The sequence below is a fragment of the Eleutherodactylus coqui genome, chromosome 3 (assembly GCF_035609145.1).
Source record: "Eleutherodactylus coqui strain aEleCoq1 chromosome 3, aEleCoq1.hap1, whole genome shotgun sequence".
NCBI classification, from domain to species: Eukaryota; Metazoa; Chordata; class Amphibia; order Anura; family Eleutherodactylidae; genus Eleutherodactylus; species Eleutherodactylus coqui.
In genome coordinates, this window is record NC_089839.1 from 220,127,428 (window position 1) to 220,137,303 (window position 9,876).

A 9,876-nucleotide genomic window follows, 5' to 3' on the forward strand; every position below is an offset into this window, starting at 1 on the left:
ATGCGTTCTGACATAGCTCAGGGAAAGTGCTGCTGATGGTGGAGCTGCTATAGGGAGAGTGTTAGGAGTGATTTTAGGCTTCAAGAACCCCAACGGTCCTTCTTAGGGCCACATCTGACTGTGTGCAGTAGTGTTGAGGCTGCTTTTTGCAGTGTTGCACATTTTTTCCTTTTATATATCATTGCGTCCTCAGTCTGCAGTAATTTTACATTGTCCTGGGCCAGTAGTGGTGAGGCAGGGACAGTGAAAGAGATATACTGTGTATATAGGCAGTGGGCTTTTCCAAAAAAACATTCTGTTTGGGCTGCCTGTGACCGTCCTGAGTGTACTGCGTCTCTGCTGGGGGCAGTAGTCCTAATTAATACGCAGCCAGCTAAGTGTTACAGCAGGCTTGCGCAAAATTCTTTCCTGGCTCTGCTGTGCGTTACACATCACCGCTGTCATCCTGTCCAGAGGGAAACGCTCTGCAGTAATTTTACATAGTCCAGGGCCAGTAGTGGTGAGCCAGGGACAGTGAAAGAGATATACTGCGTATATAGGCAGTGGGCTTTTCCCAAAAAATTTGGGAAAAAACATTCTATTTGGGCTGCCTGTGACCGTCCTGAGTGTACTGCGTCTCTGCTGGGGGTAGTAGTTCTAATTAATACACAGCCAGCTAAGTGTTATAGCAGGCTTGCGCAAAATTCTTTCCTGGCTCTGCTGTGCGTTCCGTAAGCGAAGTCAGCCTCCAACCACAGGCCAATAAGCGGCACATTTAATTACAGCGTTCTGTTTCTGCACTACTGGTAATACACCATGCTGAGGGGTAGGGGTAGGCCTAGAGGACGCGGGCGAGGACGCGGAGGCCCAAGTCAGGGTGTGGGCACAGGCCGAGCTCCTGATCCAGGTGTATCGCAGCCGACTGCTGCGGGATTGGAGAGAGGCACGTTTCTGGCGTCCCCACATTCATCTCACAATCAATGGGTCCACGCGGTAGACCTTTATTAGAAAATGAGCAGTGTGAGCAGGTCCTGTCGTGGATGGCAGAAAGTGCATCCAGCAATCTATCGACCACCCAGAATTCTGCGCCGTCCACTGCTGCAACTCTGAATCCTTTGGCTGCTGCTCCTCCTTCCTCCCAGCCTCCTCACTCCATTACAATAACACATTCTGAGGAGCAGGCAGACTCCCAGGAACTGTTCTCGGGCCCCTGCCCAGAATGGGCAGCAATGGTTCCGAATCCTCTCCCACTGGAGGAGTTTGTCGTGACCGATGCCCAACCTTTGGAAAGTTCCCGGGGTCCGGGGGATGAGGCTGGGGACTTCCGGCAACTGTCTCAAGAGCTTTCAGTTGGTGAGGAGGATGATGACGATGAGACACAGTTGTCTATCACTCAGGTAGTAGTAATTGGAGTAAGTCCGAGGGAGGAGCGCACAGAGGATTCGGAGGAAGAGCAGCAGGACGATGAGGTGACTGACCCCACCTGGTTTGCTACGCCTACTGAGGACAGGTCTTCAGAGGGGGAGGCAAGTGCAGCAGCAGGGCAGGTTGGAAGAGGCAGTGCGGTGGCCAGGGGTAGAGGCAGAGCCAGACCGAATAATCCACCAACTGTTTCCCAAAGTGCCCCCTCACGCCATGCCACCCTGTAGAGGCCGAGGTGCTCAAAGGTCTGGCAGTTTTTCACTGAGAGTGCAGACGACCAACGAACAGTGATGTGCAACCTTTGTCGCGCCAAGATCAGCCGGGGAGCCACCACCCCCAGCCTCACCACCACCAGCATGCGCAGACATATGATGGCCAAGCACCCCACAAGGTGGGACGAAGGCCGTTCACCGCCTCCGGTTTGCACCGCTGCCTCTCCCCCTGTGCCCCAACCTGCCACTGAGATCCAACCCCCCTCTCAGGACACAGGCACTACCGTCTCCTGGCCTGCACCCACACCCTCACCTCTGCTGTCCTCGGCCCCATCCACCAATGTCTCTCAGCGCACCGTCCAGCCGTCACTAGCGCAAGTGTTGGAGCGCAAGCGCAAGTACGCCGCCACGCACCCGCACGCTCAAGCGTTAATCGTGCACATAGCCAAATTTATCAGCCTGGAGATGCTGCCGTATAGGGTTGTGGAAACGGAGGCTTTCAAAGGTATGATGGCGGCGGCGGCCCCGCGCTACTCAGTTCCCAGTTGCCACTACTTTTCCCGATGTGCCGTCCCAGCCCTGCACGACCACGTCTCCCGCAACATTGTACGCGCCCTCACCAACGCGGTTACTGCCAAGGTCCACTTAACAACGGACACGTGGACAAGCACAGGCGGGCAGGGCCACTATATCTCCCTGACGGCACATTGGGTGAATTTAGTGGAGGCTGGGACAGAGTCAGAGCCTGGGACCGCTCACGTCCTACCCACCCCCAGAATTGCGGGCCCCAGCTCGGTGGTGGTATCTGCGGCGGTGTATGCTTCCTCCACTAAACCACCCTCCTCCTCCTACGCAACCTCTGTCTCGCAATCAAGATGTGTCAGCAGCAGCACGTCGCCAGCAGTCGGTGTCGCGCGGCATGGCAGCACAGCGGTGGGCAAGCGTCTGCAGGCCGTGCTGAAACTACTCAGCTTAGGAGAGAAGAGGCACACGGCCCACAAACTGCTGCAGGGTCTGACAGAGCAGACCGACCGCTGGCTTGCGCCGCTGTGCCTCCAACCGGGCATGGTCGTGTGTGACAACGGCCGTAACCTGGTGGCGGCTCTGCAGCTCGGCAGCCTCACGCACGTGCCATGCCTGGCCCACATCTTTAATTTGGTGGTTCAGCGCTTTCTGAAAAGCTACCCACGCTTGTCAGACCTGCTCGGAAAGGTGCGCCGGCTCTGCGCACATTTCCGCAAGTCCCACACGGACGCTGCCACCCTGCAACATCCGTTTAATCTGCCAGTGCACCGACTGCTGTGCGACGTGCCCACACGGTGGAACTCTACGCTCCACATGTTGGCCAGGCTCTATGAGCAGCGTAGAGCTATAGTGGAATAGCAACTCCAACATGGGCGGCGCAGTGGGAGTCAGCCTCCTCAATTCTTTACAGAAGAGTGGGCCTGGTTGGCAGACATCTGCCAGGTCCTTGGAAACTTTGAGGAGTCTACCCAGATGGTGAGCGGGGATGCTGCAATCATTAGCGTCACCATTCCTCTGCTATGCCTCTTGAGAAGTTCCCTGCAAAGCATAAAGGCAGACGCTTTGCGCTCGGAAACGGAGGCGGGGGAAGACAGTATGTCGATGGATAGTCAGAGCACCCTCCTGTCTATATCTCAGCGCGTTGAGGAGGAGGAGGAGGAGATGGAGGAGCATGAGGAGGAGGGGGAAGAGACAGCTTGGCCCACTGCTGAGGGTACCCATGCTGCTTGCCTGTCATCCTTTCAGCGTGTATGGCCTGAGGAGGAGGAGGATCCTGAAAGTGATCTTCCTAGTGAGGACAGCCATGTGTTGTGTACAGGTACCCTGGCACACATGGCTGACTTCATGTTAGGATGCCTTTCTCGTGACCCTTGCGTTACACGCATTCTGGCCACTACGGATTACTGGGTGTACACACTGCTCGACCCAGGGTATAAGGAGAACCTTTGCACTCTCATACCCGAAGAGGAAAGGGGTTCGAGAGTGATGCTATACCACAGGACCCTGGCGGACAAGCTGATGGTAAAATTCCCATCCGACAGCGCTAGTGGCAGAAGGCGCAGTTCTGAGGGCCAGGTAGCAGGGGAGGCGCGGAGATCAGGCAGCATGTACAGCACAGGCAGGGGAAAACTCTCTAAGGCCTTTGACAGCTTTCTGGCTCCCCAGCAAGACTGTGTCACCGCTCCCCAGTCAAGGCTGAGTCGGCGGGAGCACTGTAAAAGGATGGTGAGGGAGTACGTAGCCGATCGCACGACCGTCCTCCGTGACGCCTCTGCCCCCTACAACTACTGGGTGTCGAAGCTGGACACGTGGCCTGAACTCGCGCTGTATGCCCTGGAGGTGCTTGCTTGTCCTGCGGCTAGCGTCTTGTCAGAGAGGGTGTTTAGTGCGGCTGGGGGAATCATCACAGATAAGCGTACCCGCCTGTCAACCGACAGTGCCGACAGGCTTACATTCATCAAGATGAACAAAGCCTGGATTTCCCCAGACTTCTCTTCTCCACCAGCGGACAGCAGCGATACCTAAGCAATACGTAGGCTGCACCCGCGGATGGAAGCATCGTTCTCTATCACCATCAAAAACGTGGACCTTTTAGTTTCATCAATCTGTGTATTCTATTCATCCTCCGCATCCTGCTCCTTCTCCTGAAACCTGACGTAATCACGCCGAACGGGCAATTTTTCTTAGGCCCACAAGGCTCAGTCATATAATTTTTGTAAACAATTTTTATACGTTTCAATGCTCATTAAAGCGTTGAAACTTGCACCTGAACAATTTTTATTTTAACTGGGCTGCCTCCAGGCCTAGTTACAAATTAAGCCACATTAACCAAAGCGATTAATGGGTTTCACCTGCCCTCTTGGTTGGGCATGGGCAATTTTTCTGAGGTACATTAGTACTGTTGGTACACCAATTTTTTTGGGCCCTCGCCTACAGTGTAATCCAATTAATTTTTTGCCCACCTGCATTAAAGCTGACGTTATATCAGCTGTGCTGGGCACTGCAATGGGATATATTTATGTACCGCCGGTGGGTTCCAGGGAGCCACCCATGCTGTCGGTCCACACGGAGTTGTAACTGCATGTGTCCACTTCTAAAGAACCCCAGTCTGACTGGGGCATGCAGTGTGGGCCCAAGCCCACCTGCATTAAACATGACATTACCTCAGCTGTGATGGGCAATGCAATGGGATATATTTATGTACCGCCGGTGGCTTCCTGGCACCCACCCATGCTGTCGGTCCACACGGAGTTGTAACTGCATGTGTCCACTTCTAAAGAACCCCAGTCTGACTGGGGCATGCAGTGTGGGCCGAAGACCACCTGCATTAAACATGACATTACCTCAGCTGTGCTGGGCACTGCAATGGGATATATTTATGTACCGCCTGTGGGTTCCAGGGGGCCACCCATGCTGTTCGTCCACACAGACTTCACAATAGGGAGTTGTACCTGCCTGTGTCTACTTATAAAAAACCCCAGTCTGACTGGGGCATGCAGTGTGGGCCGAAGCCCACCTGCATTTAATCTGACGTTAGCTCTGCTGTCCAGGGCACTGCAATGGGATACATTTATGTACAGCCGGTGGGTTCCAGGGAGCCACCCATGCTGTGGATGCACACGGAATTCCCATTGCGGAGTTGTACCTGCCTGTGACTATTTATAAAAAACCCCGGTCTGACTGGGGCATGCAGACACCTTGACAGAATGAATAGTGTGTGGCACATAGGTTCCCCATTGCTATGCCCACGTGGGACCTGGGAACTTGAGATGCAGCCAAACATGTAGCCCCTCGCCTGCCCTATCCGTTGCTGTGTCGTTCCCATCACTTTCTTGAATTGCCCAGATTTTCACAAATGGAAACCTTAGCGAGCATCGGCGATATACAAAAATGCTCCGGTCGCCCATTGACTTCAATAGGGTTCATTATTTGAAACAAACCCTCGAGCATCGCGAAATTTTTGTCCCGAGTAACGAGCACCCCAGCATTTTGATGCTCGCTCATCTCTAGTTGTGATGTTATTCTCTCCGGTTTATGTTGTATTATTGCAGTGTACTGAATTTTACACTCCATAATAGCCTGTGGACTCTGAGATGATGTACATATGGAATGTAAATGGTACTTTAATTTACTGTTGGTCAACCACACTTTATTCTCAAAAGCACAATCTAATCTGAAAGACTAAGTCAGGTAGCCAGGAGGTAGACAGCCTGTGACAGATCCTACACATGGGCTAGTCAGTAGGAGCATGATAGGAAATGGAGGGATGGAGTTAAGATCAGGAGTTCTAAAAGTCTGTAAGAGTCTAAAGAAGAAGGAGAGGGAATGCTAGAATAAAGGAGTGAAAGCTGAGAGCCAGTGTGGTGGGAAGGAAAGAAAGTGTGAGTACCAAAATGTTCTACAATCTGTAATAAGGAAAAGAGAGTAAAGGAATAGCTCAACTTCGTCAAAGAACAAGAACCATAAAGTACTGGAAGAATAGAGAAGAATCAGAAATTGACTAAGATAACTGTAATGTGCTATCAGAAAGGAAACTTAATGCTTAAAAGACTAAAGGGAACTAAAATGAGAGAAGCAGGAAGGCAAAGCATAGAGGATAGGAAGAAGTCCCATGCTTAACTACTGTGAAAGGGCCCATTTGTTGTCTAGGTAGGAAGTCTGCGCTTCATGCCTGCATACACTCTAATTGTGCTTTTACTACCTCAACGTAAAGTAAACTAAGAAATGTACCTTAGCCCCTTAGTGACTGCACATATGTATTTTTACATCCTGGGTTTCTGATTTTTTTAATCCCCAGGGCAGAAAAACACGCTCGCCCTGCAGACTAAAGCCCCGGGGTCTGTGTACATGACAGTCCCCTGCTATCAGCTGCCGGAGGTAACCAACAGCTTGAAGCGGTCATGAGGGGCCATGATATGCAACCCCTGGTCACGCAATCCTCGCTATCCAATGGATAATGTCGATTGCATAAAAGTAAATAAAAAGTTAAATAAAGTTAGTTTCAGCTCCCCTCATGGATCGGATCCTTGAGAGGAGCTGAAACTACTCACCTCCATCCTCCGTGATGTCTCGTGGCGTCATCTTTGCATGTGGCGCATGCCATCTTCTGTGCGTGCGCCAGATGCAAAAATGCCGGGCACATGAGCAGAAAGCTGGAGGGCCTGGCAAATTCAAAATCTCCCTGCTCCCGGCTGTCAAAGATAGCTGAGTGCAGGGAGATGTCACTGGGGGCCCACTGTATGTGGTCCCCAGTCATGTGAACGCCATTATAATCATGTAAAGTTAAAAAAAAAAGTTTAAAAAGTTTAAATTTCACCTCCACTTACGGATCATAATACTCATGACACTCCTCGGTGAATATATTGAGGGGTATATTTTTTAAAATGGGGTCATTTGTGGGGGTATCTATCATTCTGACACCTATGAACCTTTGCAATCTTGCCTTGCTGTAGGAAAAAAAAATGTTCCTCAAAATTAATGTTAAATTTATACGTCTCCTAAATGGTTAAGTTTCTCAAATATGCTTCTGGGATCAAGTAAACAGATGTAAATATATATCTTATAAAAAATGTGTACAGTATGTTTGCATATATTTGAGATATTGCAGTTAAAAATGTGAAGAAATGAAAAATGTTTCAGAATTTTCCCAATTTTGGTGCTTTTAATAAATACACACAAATTCTATTGGTCTATTTTTACCACCTAAATGAAGTACAATATGTGGCGAAAAAAAATGTCAGAATTACTTGGATATGCAAAACCTTTATGGAGTTATTCTATGTTAAAGTGACATGTCAGATTTCCAAAATTTGGCCTGGTCATTAAGGCACAAACAGACTTGGTCACTAAGGGGTTAAAGAAACGTCAATCAAAAATGTACTAAGACATGGAAAATAACTCTGAACTGCACTAAATAAGCTGAAGATTCTTATTACAAAGCAATAAACTGTTCAATGTGTTCACTGTTACTTCTGCCTCCTGGAGTCTCTTGCCACCATTCAACATTTGCATTGAGGTACCACACTACACTTCAGGGGAAAGAAATGTTTTATTTTATTTTTCTCATTTTTATATTATTATTTTGTCCGGCACAGGCCTTAGACTGTATACGGACTAGCGTCACAAACTTGACAATTACCCTTTTCCCTGTGAAGAACCGCACCAGAAAAGTTTCCTAGTGTAAGAGAGCAGTGGCGCTGTGGTGACAACCCTGTTCTTTTCCACTGTTCCCTACCTAGGTCTGATCCGGGTTGCCACATTATGTTGTGTTTTGTTCTGAAGATTTTTGGCACCATTTTCCAGTGAGTTGGTAGGCTGGAACCACTATGCCTTTCCTTTTTGGAATAGATGTCCACAAAAGCTTAGGCTTTGTTGGAGTCCAATGCTTGTGCAAGTAATAGCTTGCACGCTATGCACCGCACCCTAGTTCTAGCATTGGGGGTAATTGGAAATGGTTTTGGTGCCAATAGGAGTGAGTACAGAAGGTCTGCTGCCTTTTCGAGTAGTTGTTGGCTTGTGTACGTAGGCCTGGGTATGCTCCACCTGGAAGGAGTGTAGTGTGCTGGGAGCCATGCATTGGGAGCTAAGGTAGATTGAAGGCCAAGAGATGTAACATGGGCCATGGAGCACTGTGCAGGAGGTAATCTTGCACAATGGGGTAAGCCTCTGAGAAAATCAACTTTGCAGCATTCTGCATTTATGTCAATACCTGGGGGTCCGCTTGTCCAACTTCTCAGATTTCAACAATATTTGAGAGGTATGCCGCACTTATGGGGTCTAACATGGTGGCACTATGATGAACAATTTCATAAGAGCCTTTTGACACTTCTGAATATAGATTGAGCCAAAGTGACCTCCTGCTATACTTGAGAATGATGATATCCCAACGTCCAGCCCTCATTCCAGGAGTGGAGAATGGTGGCCTGGTCTCTGGGCAGCCAGCAAGAAAAGGTGTTTGCTGTCAGTTTAATAACAGATAGTATAGACTGGGAGCAGCTTGTTTTTTCCAGCATGAGTGCTCAGGTTGCAGGGTTCAGCACCAGCATGCTAATTGCTTCAAGCAAACGTCTAAGAAAGAGGTAGAACCAGGGGAAGACTCTAGTTAGCTCGAGTGCCATACATAATAACATAGTATGTTAGGCTGAATGAAGACAATGTCCATCTAGTTCAGCCTGTTTCAACCCCCTTGTTGATCCAGAGGAAGGCAAAAAACCCCCAAGAGGCAGAAGCCAATTAGCCCATTTGGAGGGAAAAGTATCTTCCCAACTCCATAATGGCAGTCAGAATAATCCCTGGATCAACCTTTTATAGTTCCTACCTGAATGTAAGACTCGGATCAACAACCCGCTGGTCACCTAATGTCTATAACTTGCAATATCATAGCGCTCTGGAAAGACATCTAGTCCACACTTAAACTCCTCTATAGGCTCCTCAGTCCAACTATTACAGCAACAGAGTGCATGCAGCCCTAAAATGTGATAGTGTTCATCAGATTTTTCAGTTCTGGAGAATGGGGATGTCTGCAGGGGGTGGTGATGTGTGTTAGACGTTGAGGAAGGGGGTTGAGTTGGACATCATAGCAGGGCTCTTTAAGGACGCACCGAGTCTAAGCATTACATTACTATAAGTAGTTTATAAAAAAAAAGACCAAGGGAAATTCTTGTGGAGAAATCACTTGTTTTTTTCCTAAAGGTGATTCCATGAATGACAATTGAGATTAACCAGTTGAGAGTTATACTCTATGACTTATGTCAGGATTAGGAGAGAGGCTTTAGGAACAAAGTAGGTCAGTGCTCAGAGTCAAACCTACGTGTGGAGTGTTGTGTTGGTGTGATGCATGAGTTGATGCAGGCGTTGTTGGCGCCTATGACATGTGAGTCTTATAGAATGGTGCGGGAAAAGTATAAAACTCTGGAAAAGGAATGGAGAGTAATGTGTCGCATGAATGGGGTTGATGAGAAGTTGTTGGAAGCTTTCATGGAAAAAATAGTAGATGGAGGTGCAATAGCTTCTGTAGTGGTAAATGAGCTGGTGGGTTTGGATTTTTACTTCAGAGGGTTGGGGAGATCAGTTGCACAAAGGCATTAAAGATATGGTAAGTGGTTAAGGGTCTAAGTTGTGGATGCAAGATGATAGATAATAGGAGTGTCAGGACTCAAACCCAGGACCTCTTGCGCTCCAGTCAGCAGCTCTATTCCCTGGGCTATCCAGGATTTTGATATTTCCTAGCTGAAACCCA